The following is an 18,238-nucleotide window of genomic DNA, read 5'->3' as shown; positions in this document are numbered from 1 at the left end:
ATGCAGTGTTAGCAGCTAGACGGGTGGATGATAGCCCTCAACTTAATGCTTTTGAACTTGAGGAGCAGCCTTTGCTAATGTAAGCTCCTTGCTTCAGCAGGTGTGTTTTATTTCAGACTGGAAGTATTTCTACTGCATTTCATGGGCTTCAGTTTCAGAAATTATTCACACATACACAACAGCAGCCAGACTTGTGCAGCGTCTTAGCTTTTTCTATCACGGCAAGACATTGCACCTCATAATGTAATATTAATACTATTACAATGCACGGTTAGCTGCTGCTCTGATTTCCTTTGTCCAGGACACCCTAAGTTCATACTCATATGACAAAAAACCAGCAGTCATCTTCAGCAACATCACAGCATTCCAATATGTTCATCTCAGTCAACGTAGTCTTCATTTTATTATTGCCTGCATTCTTTCATTAGTTTCCCAAGGAGGTCCATCACACCACCAACCTCCACCAAATTTTCTAATCATGGATTTTATCACTTGAATTGCAGTTCTGATAGTTCACTGTTTTGTTAGTAGGGAAGGGGAAAAAAATATCCTCAAACCAGCTGAGTGCCAGTAGTGCTGACAACTTCTGTTTTATTTATGTTTTGTACTGAGCTATTGTGAATGATAAAGTGTGGCTGGGACACGGCTGTGGGGGATGCTCTATGTGTTATAGTTGGAAAGGTGCCAGAGTTGCATTGCCACCAATTTTTTACCATTAGCCTTCTGGAAGGAAGGATTCAAAGTCTCATTTTATTCCCTTTTTCACCAGTGTCACCTTTACACTTAAATTAATGTGAGATCTTTACTAGAGATGGAGCTGATAGGATGAGTTGTTGATCCTTGACGTGGCAGGAGCAGAGGAACAAATCGCATGAAATGTGGTAGCCAACTTGTCTCAGCACTTGAGCTGAGAAGCCAGGAGCATCCTTTGACATAACTGAATACCTTTGCTTTTGGATGAAGCATTTGGCCTGAAGTTCAGGAGAAGACAGTGAGCTCAATCCTGAGGATATGGCAAAATGCAGCAGTTGCCTGCTCAGCTGTAGGGGAGTAATGTCCGAGGCTGTAATTAGAAGATACACCTGCTAATGAATTGGCTGTGTTCAGAATCTGCTGTGGGATCTTTTTTCCTACACTTACAGAGGAAGCTGACCTTGTTAAATACTTAGCAATAAAAATGTGTTTTCCCTAGCCTGTTCCACAGCCTGTCTTCTGGCTCTGCCAGCAGATCTCCTCTGGAGTAGAGTGGAATAGAATAGAATAACCAGGTTGGAAGAGACCTTAAAGATCATCGTGTCCAACCCATCATCCAACACCATCTAATCAACTAAACCACAGCACCAAGCACCCCATCAAGTCTCCTCCAAAATACCTCCAGTGATGGCAACTCCACCACCTCCCGGGGCAGCCCATTCCAATGGGTAATCGCTCTGTCTATGAAGAATTTCTTCCTAACATGCAGTCTAAACCTCCCCTGGTGCAGCTTGAGACTGTGTCCTCTTGTTCTGGTGCTGGTTGCCTGGGAGAAGAGACCAGCCCCTACCTGTGAACCCATGTTTACCCAAGTTTAGTATGTGAACGTGTGACATATACCTGAGCATGTCCTGTTTGTCTGCATAGATGCACACACATACGGACTTTTGATGTCTTAATGATCAAAGTAGCAGAGAAAAGAAAAGAAATTTAGTATTAAAGCAAGGAGATACAGTTTCAATTATTTTTAAGTCAACATACTTTAAATATTTAATCTTCCCTATGCCCAACTAATTTCTTCCATTGTAGTTTAGGTAGATTGCAATTAATTTTTGATGAAACAAGCTAATACTAATTTGAATATCTACTGTACTGCAATATTTGTTTGCAACTGTGTTGTTCAGCTTCTAGACGCTTCTTTTGCCTTAACTGAAGTTTCAAATGCTCACTAATATTGTCATACTTAGCCACAAGGCCCAAGCTGCTCCTTAAGCTGTGTGTCTAAGGATGACTACGCTGGGTCAGAGAAGGGTCCAGCCAGCTCCTGCCCTCTGCCTGACAGTGATCAATAGCTGATGTCTAAAGAATAGTATAAGAACAGGGTAAAGGTATAGCAAGGCTTCCTGTGAGAGAGTGTCCTGGCCTTCATTGATCTGTGGTTTGGGAACATCTTGAGATAGAAGTGATGTCTTCAAATTTAATATTTCATTTGGTTTGTTACATCTAAAGTGTATAGTTATTTTGTATAATTCATGCTTTCTGTCAGTAAAGGACTGAGACTCCTCCAAGGGAAATACTCTCTTTTTACTGGAAAAAATGTCTCATCTGCCTTTTCTGATTAATGAGAACATCTATGGCTGCTTCTGTGACTTGAAGACTCGTCTGATACCACTTAACTATGTTAATTTAGTAATGCACCTGAATACTCAATCCAGGGCACCAGAAACTGAATGCAAAAATCTCAAGTGGTGGGATAATGCAAGTAATTTGTACCTTGTTTGGCAGTTACCTCCTCTCATCTGCTCAAAGAAGAATGGGGGAGAGCACAGGACTTTAGAACCCAAACTAATGAAAATGGTGGAATTTCTAGCATGTGGGGCATTTCTGTACATGTAGACTTGATTTTGGATCAGCAGTGCCAACTTCTGTGGCAGGTGCAGACTGAAATGAATGGATTTTTCTCAGGGATATTGCTGTCTGTCTCAGTCTGCATCCATTGGACAGTCCTGGGGCTCTGGGCTTGGGCAGTGGTTCCAGCAGTCAACCATCAGCCTAGGCTTTTCTGTCCCTCCAAGCAACTGCTCACTAGAGCTGCCCAAAGTCAGGAAGGTCTGAGATGGCATCTCCAGAGATCTGTGTTAGGCTGTCCAGATTCCTTCACTGTTAGAGGGAAACCACTTTCCTTCTAGCTCACTGACCACCAAGTCAGCAGTGTGAAGGGGTTATTCTGCAACATCATGCAGGTTTGGGTCACAGGACTGGCAAGCATTTTATTTTTTGACAATTTATTTCCTTTTTCCCCTTAAAGGTTCTGACTCTATAAATTATAGCTTGCATTATTTTTTAGTAGTCTTTTACCTTACTATGTCTCTTCCAACCTTAGTGATACTGTGATACATTGCTGACTAGGAACAGTCCCTGGCCTGCCTCCCTCCCTTTCTCCCCTTGTATGGTGTGAAGCACATCATCAGAGTGTGGAGGAAGCACTTTGCATTCATACCAGAGCATCTGTACCTTGCTGCTCATGGGAATCCTGGCCACAAGTTTAATTTCATTATGTCATACTATGTCTCTTGTATCAGAGAGATGGGAATGGTGCACAGTTGTTGCATTTTGTCACGACCAAAGTTGTTTTCCCCTTTATGTCCATGTCCAAACATCTTGTTACTTCCCATCCTCCCACATCACTGCATGTTAGCAGTGTGCTTCCAGCCTGTATCAGGTAATTGCTTGGCAGCAGTGTTTCCCAGCTCGTTGCTGCTGTGCTCGTAATGCCATAATCGTAATGGCTGGGAGCGAGAGCAGCTTTTCTTGGTTTGGCTTTTTCTGCTATGGTCAAGAGCTGGCATTGCCTGCTTCTGCTTGTACTGTCACTTATGAGCCACCCAGCAGTGCAGGAATTCAGACAGTAGAGAAACTATCCACAGGCGTAGCAGCACAGGGAAGGAATGTGCCAACTCCTTATCAAAGAAATTTGCTTTTGATGAACTTTGGCAAGCTGTGCTAAAGAGGAGCTTTCAGAAACATCTTTTCCAACCTACTACTAGACTCCTGCCATGAGGATCTAGTCCTGTTATTGTTACTTCTACTTCTCAACTCAGCTGATGCTGTAGTTAATGCACAAAAATCTAGCACTGATTTTTCTTTGGGACTATTTTGCATTAATATTTACGAGCAAAAATGAAAAAGTAATTGTAACTGTGGTCTCCAGAGATAGAAATCCCTTAAAAGCAGTAGAATTAGGTCTTGCTGCTACCTGAAGATCAAACTGCTGCAGCATCAGCCGTTTCTATGTCTATAAGTCATTCAGCAGCCATTTCGGCTGGCAGTCTGATTTTTCATGGTTAGCCCAGAAGAAGACAGGAATTGTGAAGGTCCAATTTTGTCCTTCATGTTCGAGTTCAAAAGAGACAGAAAGCCTGGAAACGTGTACCAAGAATTGCAGGGCTAGGCTCTGCCACCCTGACTCCTGTTGTGGGCGTCTCTCAAGTTGCTCCACTTGTTGAGCCTTCAAGTATGGTGCATCATGTAAACCCTTTATACAAGCACAAGTGAAGAAATTAGTGCTAAATAAAACTTACTCATTTGATGGTTCTCTTCTGTGTGACCATGGTTGCTATGTGGACTTTTGGTAAAAATTATCATAGTATAGTGGTATCAGTCAGGGTTGGAAGGGACCACAAGGATCATCCACTTCCAACCCCCCTGCCATGGGCAGGGACACCTCACACTAGATCAGGCTGGCCAGAGCCTCATCCAGCCTGCTCTTAAACACCCCCAGGGACGGGGCCTCAACCACCTCCCTGGACAACCCACTCCAGGGTTTCACCACTCTCATGGTGAAGAATTTCCTCCCCACCTCCAGCTTCATTCCATTCCCCCTAGTCCTATCACTACCTGATATCCTGAGAAGTCCCTCCTCAGCCTTCTTGTAGGCCCCCTTCAGATACTGGACGGCCACAATTAGGTCACCTCGGAGCCTTCTCTTCTCCAGACTGAACAGCCCCAACTGCTTTTTTAAAAGCACTCTGATAACTTTCAGTATGGGCAGTTTTGCATGCAGATTACTGAAATCTTCCTTCTTGGAAGCCCCAAACTTAATGGGTTTTCCAGCTAGCTGTAACCTGTTCATGGATTCAGGATTTTTTGTGACAATCTAATGGGATTTTGTGGGATTTTGAGCTGCCACAGGGTTTCTCCTGTGCAGGAGACGTATAAGAAATAAATATGTCTGTATAATTTTATTTATCCTCTGGTCTTTTCGCATTTCTAGGCAAAGTTAGAGTATACTCATGGCTGTTGTGATGAGTTAATGTTAGAAAATCATCTCTGAGCCTGGTTTAAGAACATGTGCATATATTCTACCTAGAGAGGTTTTATCCTTTGCTTGGTCCTCACATGCTTTATGCTGCCTTGCCTGGTCTCATTTCACAGTCTGTGTTGTCTAGGTGGGGAAGGATGTGTGTTTTCCCCCATATCAGCAATTAGAGATGATAAATGCCCTGACAGTGATGAACATATGAACAACTTCTTGATTTGTGGTTGCTGACAGCATTGCTGCCACGCGGTCATCTCCTTGGCTGTCTTCTTGCCTGGGTGTCCACAATGAGGCCTCCACATCCATGTTCAGTGCTAGGGTCTGACCTTTTGGAAACACTGAGCACATCTAGCAGTGATGGTGAACTAGAAACCATGGTGATGCTGATCTCTCACCCTCCCAGGAAAGCTCATGCCCTTAACCTGTCACTGATAATTGCTTTGGAGACCAAAGTTAGGGAACCTGTGTGTAAGGTCCTAATGTGGTTGCCTGTTTAGAAGCTTTGAATTCCTTGAGTGAGAGCCATTTCAACAGTGCAAAGTATTAAGACTGAGATGATGTCTTTGCTTTTAATATTAAAGTCCTGTTATTTTGCAGAAATGCCATAATGAATAAAAAAATTCCCTATGGAGCAGTATGTTACTTAACTTTCTTATTACAACATTGGACTGGAATAAAAAGCAGCCAGGCTGGCATTCACTTTTTGGTGTAGGAACACTATTAAAGTACTGTGAAGCAAGAATAGCTTCACACCACGGTTCTTGAATACAAAGTTTGCCCTCCAAAGGTGCCACGCATGATGGATTGTCACAGACTCTTTGTCCTACCTTGACATTTCATTCCTGTCCAATGTTGTCTTATGTTTTGCTCTGAATCTGCCAAACAACTGACCCTAGAATTTAATGCCACACCTTCTTTTTCCTCTTTCTGAACAGCATTTTTTGCAGCTGAGGCTCTGAAATACTGGAGGACACTGCATCTTCCTCAGGGACACGGACAGGGGGGAGCTGGAGCCTCTGGGGAGCTCAGAAAGGAATTGTGCCTGGTGGTTGCCTGAGGAACTTACCTGCACACCAATGTTGCTCTGAAACGAGTTGTGTCCCGCATTCAGATTTGGTAAGGTATGTCATTTTCCCCCTGCTCTTTCCTGTTGGTCTTTTCTGAGTGTCTGTATATGGGGAAAATACACAACTAGCAGCCTTTGTGTGTGTTGCTGTATATGTGCCATGCTCATGCTGCCTCCGTAAGTAACGTTCATAAAGAATGAAGTGTTTTTAAAGTTTGGGCTCGAGGGTGTGTGTGTTTGTGTCAAGTGTGTTACTGAGCAAAATGCCTGTGGTGGTTTTTCACTGTTGGTGATGCACGCTTGGTGACAGACATCTGCATTTTGGAAGTCCTGCTTTTTTTGTGTTTCACTAATGGCTGCAGTTCAGAGGGGCAGAGATGAAAAAAAAGAAAACCAAACTAAAATAAATGATGCTGGGCAGCCCATTTGCAGCACAGCCCTGTGCTTTCCTTTGTGCTTTGGATACTCTAGTCGCTTGCCATGAACGGGGAAAAAAAATACCAATTAATTGCTTAATTGTTTGTGACTCCTTTGCTGTGTGGCACTTGCAATTTTTGCATGTGTGGAGACTCTTACATCCACACCAATGTTGCCTTGGTTGTGCCATAAATGTAGCAAGGCAATATGCAGTTATCTTTTTAGAAAGAAATTGAGGAATGTATTGTGGACAAAGCTCGTGCTGTAGAAACGTTTAGAGTAATATAGCTTCTGTTTCTCTGTCTTGTCTTATCTAGGCCAAGTTATTTTTGGGAAGGCAAAGTTTTGCTGGTAAAAAAAAAGTAAAATCAAAAAAATCCCCAGATTTATAGTACTGGTTCTCAAATCTCAGTAGAATGGTATCAAGTGATGCTATCCTTTTCCAGTTTACACACGGGTATTGACTTTACTTATGTGGCTGAACTAGCAGCATAATCTTGATGTGGAAAGTACAGCAACAATATAACACCTGCACTTGGTATTAGTGAAGGGGTGTAAACAAAAAGAAGAGAAAATAAATCTCTAAAAAGACAGAAGGCATCCAGGTGAGTGTGCATTCATTCTCCTGCTGTTGGTCTGGTTGCACCAGCAGTCTTACCTGTGGATGTTGTCAGCTCAAACTCCAGTGCCTCGGCAGAGCTCTCTTGGTCTGTCTCCAACGACTGCAGGAAAGGTTGCTGGGAATAGTTTAAATTAGGTGCTTAACTTTTAAATGTTGAGGGTCAGGAAAGGTCTGTTCCAACTGCAGCATATGCTGTAATTTGTACAGGCATTTTGAGAAGACAACACTGTTGTCAGGAGGAGAGGTTCCCATCATTAAATCTGCTGCAGTGCTTGCTCCATTTACCTGCCTGCTCCGGTGGCACCTGGTGTCTAGAGGGGGAGGTTGTTAAACATTGCTTATGCTTTTGTTTCAGTTCTGTTTATTTCCCAACTTTTGCTCTTGTGATTATAATATCTAAAGGGGGAGGCTGTGGGAGAGGTGTTTTATAATCAAGAGGGCTTCTTGACTCTTCTGGAGAAATATTTTGTGCTATTATAATGTAGAGATCACAGCAATTTGTTCCTTCCCTGTGTAAGTGTGAGATTTGTATGGGAAAGGGTGCCCCAGGCTGTTCTGGGTTCTGCACCAAGGTGATTGATTGATGGTGTGACTGTGGTGCTGACCCGGACTTGGGTGGGACAGTGCTTAGCCAAGCTCTCCACATCCTTCCCACCTGAGCTGGTTCAACTGTCAGTCTAAGATTCATGTCTCAGGCTGCAGCGTGAGTAGTACACTGGTGCAGAAGTTGTGGAGGACTTTGTAGAGCCTCACACTTTGGGATGGCAAAGAGCATTTCCCATGTGGTTGATACATGCAAAATTATTGAGGTGTTCTGCTCTAGGTTGGACTTTGGTTATATTTCTACGTTTTACTTTGTGACTGTCAGATCTGAAAACTTGGCTCTTATTTGAGGAAAGCTCACATTTGAACTTCAAGAAGAATATTGTAGATTGATTGAGATGACTGTGCTGCAGTTTAGAGCTGGGAGCACTGCTGTGATCCGTTCAAGTAGCTGAGACCTGTTTTTTATCCTGTCTGTTCATCTTGGGGGCTTCTGCAAACTTACCAGAATAATTGACTACCATCAACTGTTTGTTCCCATGACACCCTTGTAAGACAGGAGAGCTACTTTTCCTCATTTTACAGATGATAGATTAGGAAAGAGTCACCTCTGGGTCACTTTTAAGCAATAGAATCTGTCTCTAATTTGCATGGAATGAGCATTGCAAAAGGGGCATCCGATACCCACAGCTGGAGGCACAGACAGCTTTGGCTGAGCAGCTGAGTCTGTGGGGCAAAGCATGAGATTTAGATGTGGATCCGTTTGAGGTCTCCGCTCTGAGCTAAACCAGGTTCTTCCTTGTGTCCTGCTTTCCCAAGCAGAGGGTTTTTTGATCACACTAACACCAAATGACATCAGAACGTGCATTTACTCCATTTCTCTGCTGGAAATGACAACATGTGTCCAAATAATGTTAGCTGAGCTCATTCATCTTTGCTCGTGTGAGTCAAGAAAATCCCCTTTCAACAGCATTTATGCAGCTGTGCTGATGGCAATTTTATTGTGCGAGGAACTAATTTAAATGGATCTCTAAATAACACAGAGCATTTTTTTTTCCCACTTCTTAAATTGCTCCGTTTTTTTTTTTCAGATTAGTAGAATCCAGTTAGTAAAATGCTCTGTTCTGCTGATAAAAAGCACATTTAATAAATATGTAAGAGAAAAAACTTTTAAGTAGCCATTAAACACAGTTAATAAATTTTATCTTGCGAGTCGACTTGGGAAAAACCCTGTTAATTTAATGTGTTTTATGGATCTTGTAGCAATTAATTGTCTTCATTACATGGGCATAAATCCTCCATGTAATTCACCTCTTTCAGATTAATTGCTGTGGAACTTTCCTCTTTGTTTTGTTTAGGCTGTAGTATTATTTATCTCTTTTTTAAAAGTTGGTTCTCAACACCACACTTTTGGCCATCCTCAAACGTTCTTTGAATCAAAGTCAACCAAATCTCTCTGCATTAAAGGGCAGTGCAGAGGTGGTGCTGCAGCTGTGATGGCTTGATACAGGGGACTTGGAATTCAAGCCCTACTTGGCCTACAGCAGAGTAGTGGGCAGGTGGAATGGGCTGCCCGAGGAGGTGGTGGAGTCACCATCATTGGAGGTGTTCAGGAGGAGACTTGATGGGGTGCTTGGTGCCATGGTTTAATTGATTAGGTGGGTTGGATTGGTTGATAGGTTGGACGCGATGATCTTGAAGGTCTCTTCCAGTTTGGTCTATCCTATCCTATCCTATCCTATCCTATCCTATCCTGTCCTGTCCTGTCCTGTCCTGTCCTGTCCTGTCCTGTCCTTTTCTTACTCCCTGCAATATGTGGTTTGATAAATACTTATATTTTTTTCCTCAAAATATGTCTTCCTTCGTATTTGTTTCTGAGCTAATAAATAAAACACTGATTTTACGTGTTTGGGGTTTTGGATGTCAAAATAAGACATTAATGCAGCTTCTTAGCGACTTGAGAAAGGGTGCAGGTCTACTGGTTGCGGCTGAAAATAGGACATTGTTAGAAAGAAAAGTTCATGTGGAGCATCGTGGGATGTCTGCATGAATTCCCCAAGTAAAATTCAAAGCTTTATTTTGAATGAAGCCTTCATACTTCTTGGCTGGAATTTGCACACCAAACTGAAAAGCAGGGCAGCATGCAGGATCCCTTTTCACCTGCGGCTTCTATCAGCGCGCACTCCACGCTTGCTCGCTTGAGTAACGGTCATGCAAATGTTTTCGAGTGTTTCTCTGAACTGTTGTGCCAGGGTGAGAAAATAAAATGGCTATTATGTTTGAATGTTTTGTTGCAAGATCAGCAGACTGGCTGTTAACGTATCAATTCCCTTGATGACACCACTTCTGCAGCCCTACTCACTCGGCTTCTCCTGACAGGGCTTTTATTGAATCCATCAGCCTGACACATATCAAAGCACAATTTCTGATAACAAATATCTTGGTGTAAAATGAATTAAAAAGCTGATATCAGCAGCAGAACTGAGTTGAATTTCTGAAAGAAAATAAGAAACTCCAAAACTAACATAAGATTCTTGGAATATCAGTCACAGAACTGTAATATAATAGTCCTTTACCTGTGCTCTTGAAGTACTGAGATGTCAGCGTGGGTCTACCCAAAGTCATACAAATAGGCTTGTTGCTGGACTGTCAGCCTGTGGCTCTGCCTTCTGGAGTCTGATATTTGTAGTGTTGCTTCAGAAAACGTGCTGAAATAGTGGTTTATTTTCTTCTGGAGAGCTTTCTCTTCTGACCACCAATGACCTCCTTGTAATGACTTTGCACTCTGGTCATTGAGGAATTTGGGGACTGAGGAGTAGAAAATGCTAAGTGTGAATGAAGTACACCTTCACCTTTCTCTCAGAACCTGAAGCAATTTGAAGCCTCTTGTCCTCTGCAGAGCTGCTGCTTGGCAGCCTATGGGCCATGTTTTGGGCAGAGTTCAACTGAGGTGGAAACAGCCCTGTGTTTCTTTGGGCTGCAGAGCTGTTGAAATTAGCTGGCTGAAAACCTCTTTCTGAGAATGCATTTCCATAACTGCTTGCACCCTTCTCCTGTCTTGCTCTCCCCACCTTCCTCTTTTATCCACTTCATTTTTGTGTGTCTCAGATGATAAGCAGCTTCAGGCAGGGTGGCCTTTGCACTGCTGCTGCTCTCACTGTGCCCAAGCTCACGTCTTATTTTTTTGGCTAGCACATGCTGTAAAGTCTTAGCTAATACTAATCATGCTTTTAGTTCTGTGGCATGTCTGCTTTTTGGATAGGTATACACTGGCACTTTGCAACATAGCAGAGCTGATGGCCAGCAGCTGATGTAGAAAATTAATTATGAACTACCATCTTCCTGGATGTAGTTAAAGCAGTTCTGCTTTCCAAGCCTTAATGCAGCCTCCTAGTAAAAAGGAGAATCGTAGCATGGTTTAGGTTGGAAGGGATCTTAAAGATGATTTACTTCCAAGCCCTCTGCAGCAACGCCTCCTACCAGACCAGGTTCTTGAATAGTGGGAATGTCAAACATGCAACTGATTACTTGGGATGGTCTAGAGCCCTTACTGCTCTGTCTTCAGCTGTGACACCACACAGGCAGTAATTTTTACCTTTCATTGGACAAATGTTAGCTTAATTTTGCATCCTAGTTGATACAGCCCTCTGTGTGTGATAAGGAAGTCAGCCATATCCCATATGCAGTCAGGGAGGAACATTTTCTGTTTCTTTATAGTGTTGACTTGATAACATTTGGTTTCAGATGAACTACAGCTTGTTATATTTTCACCCTTCAGGATGCCATATTTATTTCATAGTGATCCACAAATACTGGTCTGCGATGTAGAAGGGGGAGAGCTGGACAGACACTGTGTAGCCTTGGGAATGCAATTACCTGAAGGAACAGTTTTGGCCCTGAACAAATTCTGTCTTAAGGATGACAGAGATAATTGCTGGAAGCCCTGACATCATGTGTACTTCAGGAACTGTGCTGGTCTCATAATTGCATGCTGGGTCCTATTTAGCACTGCAGAACCAGCACAGAAGGATTTAAGTGCTGGAGATGCCCATCCATAGATAGCTCTGCAGGATGCATGAATGAACTTCAGTGACAGAGTTAAGATTTTAGAAAGCCTTGAGAACTTTTTGTGAAGTGACTGTTTAGGGCCAAGCTAAAGAACTTTCCTCAGTGAAGCCTTTGCATAGTCTAAAGGATATTGAAGTGTACAATGGAAGCAGCCTTGCAAAGCCACAACAGTGACTGCTGTGAAGTGTTATGGAGATACTTCACTGTATTAACAGTATTTTCTTAGACCACTGTTCAACTTTGAAGTTAAGGTACCAGAAGTCCCTACTTTTCATTATAAAACTGTTCAATTTATTTAGAATAAAAGAAAACATTTATTTAGAATAAACCAAACCAGGTTGGAAGAGACCTTCAAGATCATCGTGTCCAACCCATCAACTGATCCAACCCACCTAAACAACTAACCCATGGCACCAAGCACCCCATCAAGTCTCCTCCTGAAAACCTCCAATGATGGGGACTCCACCACCTCCTTGGGCAGCCCATTCCAACGGGCAATCACTCTTTCTGCATAGAACTTCTTCCTAACATCCAACCTAAACCTCCCCTGGCACATCCTGAGACTGTGTCCTCTTGTTCTGGTACTGGCTGCCTGGGAGAAGAGACCATCATCCGCCTGTTTACAACCTCCCTTCAGGTAGTTGTAGAGAGTGACAAGGTCACCCCTGAGTCTCCTCTTCTCCAGGCTAAGCAATCCCAGCTCCCTCAGTCTTTCCTCATAGGGCTTGTGTTCCAAACCCCTCACCAGCTTTGTTGCCCTTCTCTGGACTCAGCAAGTCAACCTCCTTCCTAACCTGAGGGGCCCAGAGCTGGACACAGTACTCGAGGTGTGGCCTAACCAGTGCAGTGTACAGGCACAGAATGACCTCCCTGCTCCTGCTGGCCACACTGTTCCTGATGCAGGCCAGGATGCCATTGGCCCTCTTGGCTGCCTGGGCACACTGCAGGCTCATGTTCATCCTACCATCGACCAGTATCCCCAGGTCCCTCTCTGCCTGGCTGCTCTCCAGCCACTCTGACCCCAGCCTGTAGCACTGCATGGGGTTGTTGTGGCCAATGTGCAGAACCCAGCACTTGGATGTGTTAAATCTCATGCCCTTGGACTCTGCCCATCTGTCCAGCCTGTCGAGGTCCCTCTGCAAAGCCTCTCTACCCTCCAGCAGATCAACTCCTGGAAAATTCTCACTTGTCACAGTTGCTGCCTAATGTGATGGTTCACTTGAGGGGTGGTGCTCTAAGAAAAATCTAGGATTTTGTAAAGGGCCAAATTGCTACCTGGTGGTAGCAACTGACTCCAGTCATGATGGTATGGCTTCTAGTTTCCTCTTTCTGAGCTCTGCCTCCTAACACAAACCTCTTTCTGGTGCTGTCATGCTGGAATTTTGCAGCTAGGAGACTGTGTTTGGAAGCACAGAGCTGTTGTACAATTTCTTTAGATGTGCTGCAAATAATTATGAATATGTTTAATGAAGGGAAGCTGAAACATACTGAAAACATTTGGATATAAGAGAGAATGTGTGCAGCCAAGCGTTAGCTGTGAGCAGAAAGTTCTTGTTGGCATCGTTTAATGGGAGCTTTCCAGCTTGTGTTTTCTGTGGTGGTTATATAGAAAACAGCAAAGACTAGGAAGTAAGGCTAGCTGGGAGTGAAAGAAGCAGCTGATGATTTTCTCCTGTGGGAGAAAAGGGAGAGTGAAATGAGCAGCATTTCTGTTGATGGGCTAATGTCCTCATCCATCTTTGCCTCCCAGTTACTGGGAAGTGGCCAGCAGAGACCTTGATGGCACTGGCATCCTCTAAGCAAGGTGGCAGCTTACTCCTTCACCACAGCAAATGCCATGACTTGTTTTCTCCTGACTAGTCAGTTGAGAATAGAGAAATTTGAAAACAAACAAAACCAACCAAACAAGACATACATTTTTTTTCCCTCTGCTAGGTGGAGTAAGTAGATCTATTTATATCTCACCAGACAAGCTTGGTGCCTTTTAACATTAGTGTATGCCTTTTCTCCCATCTCAGAAACTGTCCCCTGATCTTTTTGGAGATTCCCCACTTCCTTTCTTTCCAGTGCTGCTGTTCTTTCCAGTCTTAATGCCATGTGAGAAGGAACTCTCGGGGTTTGCAGCATCTGTCATATAAAGGCATAGGCTGGGGGACCAACCAGCTGATGTGCACTCAAGCTGTGTTGTGATGATGCCATAACCTGTGCAGATGGAGTTGCTGAGAACCAAAAGCATTTGGACTAAAGACTGTGAAAGGCAATGTGACGTTTAAGAGCATGCCATTACCCTGGCAGACCTCCTGTCTCTGTCAGGTTCTGCAGGCTTTCAGCTTCTCTTCTCCTGCCCAGCAACATTCTGGAAGGTTTTCACCAGCATGCTGGGATAGAGAAAATAAAGAGAATTCAGGAAGATTTTTACTGACTCTTTGTGGTTTATTTATGAAATTGGGTGGGAGAAGAGGTGCTGACTAGCATTGCAGCTGAGGGAATCTTCCCAAGTGTTACTGAGTTTGTGGCTGAAGTAGGGAGGATGTCAGTCCTTGTTGTGCTGTCCCAGGGGTGCCAGCAAAGCATGAAGGACAGCCATGCTATGCCTGTGCTTTCATTCCATACTTTAATGGCTTTTCTCCTGGGATTTTGACTACCTCTTTGTCTCTAACAAATGTGGCTCACTGCCCTGTAACTGATGAACGCCACTGCAGAGGAAGTCACTAGGCTGCTTTCTGACTGGACATGACCCTGTGACTGTGATGGGACCTACCACAAATTAACTCACAGGACAGGCCAAATGATGGATGCTCAGTTGCATAGCCTGGTATGCCACAAACTGGTGGCACTCTTTTGGGATGAGTCCATATTAAGATGGCAGCAGGACCGGGCTGGGCATGCTGAGTAGCAGTCCCTGGGTTGGAGACCAAGTGTGCGGTACATTGAGCTGGCCCTTCTTGAGAAGGGGGACCAATTGTGTGGGAATAAGGAAGCTCTTTCTCTTCTGCCTTAGGATTTGTGTTTGTTTGTGGCCCACCATGATCACATTGTATCATCATCCTATGTTCCACCAAGGCCATATACTCCTGTTGGCTGTACTGGAGTTGATGGCCCGGGAGGTAAGAGGACATGCACTGCAGTTTGCTCAGACTAATATCTCTCTCTTCCCTTTAGGACCAACTGAGAGTTTGCCCTGCAATGCTCTCAAAAGCAAAGGCAGTGAATCAACAACAAAACAAGCCTGTCTCATTAGCAAGGCTCCTAGGCACCTCTCCTTGGCTCAAGAAGAAGGGAAAGGGGGGGTGGGCAGCCCTGCACACCGCTCACTTTCTGTCTGGGAGGAATTTCTAGTTGTTAATGATTAATTCAAATGTTTCTTGTCTTGAGTACAGTGTGCAGAGAGTGATAAATCTGTGATGGGTTAGAGGTTGAGGTTGCTCAGTGCTGACAATTAGTATGAGCTACAGGCTTTGCTTTCATTGGCATTTTCGCAGCATTAACCTAGACCTTGTCAATTAAAATCCAGACACGTTTTGATGAGGGACATCTTCTTCTAATGATAATTGTAATAATATCACATTTATTCATTTAAAACCTGTCAGGCTAGCCATGTTTCCTGGAAAATAACTGCCCATGTTTCACATTTCCTAAATACCTAGGAAATACCTTTCAGTCTTTTGAGCTGACATTTCATCAAAAATAACTAAAAGCAAATGAGGCTACGGTTGTTCATCTTCGAGCACTTACAGACTTCAATCAAAAGTAATTTGACTTTATCTGCTAAAATAAGCAGGTTTATCTGCCTTCACTTGGAAGGCTAATAAACATTTGATAATTGCTTAAAGTTGATGATGGGGATTTATACTATTTATTATTGGCTTTTCTGTTTGACAGCTTAGCTCTGGAGCATGTCTTAGGCAGTGATCCATTTATGTGGCTCACCTGTTCATTAGATGGAGGAGGAAGCCTGGGAATAAAGGTTGATTAAGGAACTTGTCTGAGTTGCACAAGAAGTCTGCAGCAGAATAAGCCCCAGAAATCCTGCGTGTGTTCTACTACATTAACTGCAGTGGTTTGTTTTGTTGTGGTTTGTTTTTTTCTCAACTGTGCTTATATGTCTGTAAATATTGTATTTAAAATCTCTGTCAGGCCATAAAAATGAGTATTTAATAGTTAGAATGGGAGTGATATATCAAATATCAATTGAAAATCCACTGTGGTTTTATTTTAGCATGACAGGAAAAACAACAAAGTGAAAATCATGTTTAGTTTTGCATGGAAAAATGCTTTTCATTTTCCTGAGAGGTGGCTGATAAATGAAATCTTTTATGAAGCAGGGAAGCAAAAAGCTTTACAAGTAACAGTGCATCTAGAGATCTTGTGTTATGTTCAGTCTGTGCTGGTCCATACAGGTGGGAAGTACTGCAATTCTTTTTCTTTAAGCATTCTCTTGCTTCGTGCTAAGGAATGGATCACTGGCATTTAGGCCAGATCACGTAGATTTATTTCCTTTATTTGTCATCTTATTCCTTTAATGTCTGAAGTTCTCCAAGCAGGCAGCACTTGGGTATTGAAAAACCTCATCAGTGTTATAAATGGCCTTCTTCTCTGGTCCTTCTCTGAAAGGTGTAGAAGAAAGAACTCTGATTAATTAAAAGCCCTTCCAGGTGATGCCATAACCATAATAAGAATAAGCCTGCCTTATTTCTATAGCAACTGGAGTAATGCCACCAGTTGCAGCACAAAATTCAGGACATAGCATGGACTCTGACTAGGGAAGCCAGGAACAAAATAACTGCATTGAAATGCGAAATAATAACTGGAAGTACATGGACTTGTGCTGCCATGACTGCATTCTGAAGTTAATAGTTGTGCTTGTAGTAAGTACAAATACTAATGCTCCTCCTCTCTAGTGTGGCTCTTTTTCTCTCTTTCTAGTATGAACTGGCAAACCTGTAATCTGCATTCTGGTGTGTATAGAAATGGCACTGACAGCAGCATAACTTGGAGGCTGTAAATATTACTACATATTTTTCCAGTGAGCCTTTGGCAGCTGAGCTGTGTCTTTATGCCTCTCATTACTCTTATTTTTTGAGGGTGCATTTATAAAGCATTAGAGGTGATCAGTAAAAGCAAACCTACCTTTGCAGGTTAAATGGGCCTGATTTGAAGCTACCAGGGTTAAAGGGATTCAGATTTGCTAAGAGTGATTTAAGAGCAGACGAGGTCCATTTACACACACTATTTCTTTTCTACTTTTGACATTTGAATTGCACTTGAAAATTTGTCACATTGCACATTTGTGCATGGAAGTTACAGCTAGCACTTTACTGGGCATGCAAGGGCTGCCTTCTTACCTGGCAATTCACTGTAGCTTGCAGAAAAAAGCAATGTAATTAATAGATATGGAACATGGCTAACTCTGCAGTGTCTTCATGACCTTTGAGTCTGATTCCTAGCTACCAAGAGATAGCTTCATGGTGTTCCTGGTGCAGAGGTGTAAGATGCTATTGGCTCTTTTTGTTATGCAGGTGGAGTTGTTCTGAAGATTTATTCTGTGGAGACCTCACTGAAAACATGTAGTATGTTATAACATGTTCTGTGTAGGCTTTTGAAAGGGAAACAATGCTTCCCAGCACCCAACTATTTATCTGGGTCCCTGCTGCCGCAGAGAACAGCTTTGGAAGGGAGCTCAGTGCTATGACTTCTCCTACCCAGCTGGCTGTAGACACTGCACTGCAGTGCTGCAGAAGCAACCTTTTCCTTTTTTTACCATTTGTTGCTCCTTTCCTAATGGCTGTATTTGTCCTTTGACCCCTTGGTGACAACGTGGAAGTGGAGGCTGGAAGGGCAGCACATGTCTGGCTGGCCACAAGAGAGGAATGTACTGATGCCTGTACATCAGTCTTTTCTTTTTCCCTCATTACTTTGAAGCATTTAATTTAAGAACCCTAAAGGCAGGTGGAGTGGTCTTGTGTCAGGAAAGACAGGTTTGGTTATACAAATTAAATATTGACTTAAAAATCAGTTTGAAAGGTATAGTAATAAGTAGGTCATTGAGGCAAATGTGCTGAAATAAACCTGCCAGCAAGAGTTCTGTGTCCTGCAGATGTTATCATTGTTATGGAGAACTGACTTAGGATGTTTCAGAAGCTTTTGGGGATGCTTATTTGTCATAACTGTCCAACAATCTGTTGGGCTAGTTTTTATTACTGTGGGCATGTGGTGTGGTGCCTCTGGATGTTGTAGCTGAGATCAGGCATAGTGTGTTTACTGATGGTGTGTCTCACCTGCACAAGACAATTCTGTCCGAGCCATTCTTATTCTCCTTGGCGTGATTCACACTTGGAGCAAGAGGTGTGTGGCCTAACTAAAAGCTATCAGAAGGCACTGTTGCTCAAATATTGATGGATGCCTCTATTTTTCAGATGGATTCTGTATGTGTTGGTTTCAACTTCAGAGTTGTGTGCATATTCTTGCTATACTCTTTGGAGTAGTTTATTAAAAAGCATTATTATTAATG

At 43.1% G+C, this 18,238-nt stretch overlaps 1 protein-coding gene across 6 annotated transcripts in view; it reads left to right on the top strand.

The window, feature by feature from the left end:
• Positions 1–18,238, top strand: part of SGCD (sarcoglycan delta) — a 393,456-nt gene that overhangs the window by 146,271 nt on the left and 228,947 nt on the right. For 4 of the 6 annotated variants that reach the window (XM_068161646.1, XM_068161637.1, XM_068161670.1 and 1 more), the window contains exon 2: positions 5,947–6,132. The gene's annotated coding sequence lies outside the window, so the exon portion shown is untranslated. The remainder of the gene's footprint in view (positions 1–5,946; positions 6,133–18,238) is intronic. The other 2 variants (XM_068161680.1, XM_068161654.1) reach the window with 1 other exon arrangement.

This window comes from Melanerpes formicivorus, unplaced genomic scaffold (assembly GCF_026170545.1).
Source record: "Melanerpes formicivorus ecotype bairdi unplaced genomic scaffold, bMelFor1.0.p_v2 SCAF_2, whole genome shotgun sequence".
In the NCBI taxonomy this organism is placed as follows: Eukaryota; Metazoa; Chordata; class Aves; order Piciformes; family Picidae; genus Melanerpes; species Melanerpes formicivorus.
The sequence above is the reverse complement of the archived record's forward strand: the minus strand, read 5'-3'. Positions and strand labels throughout refer to the sequence as shown.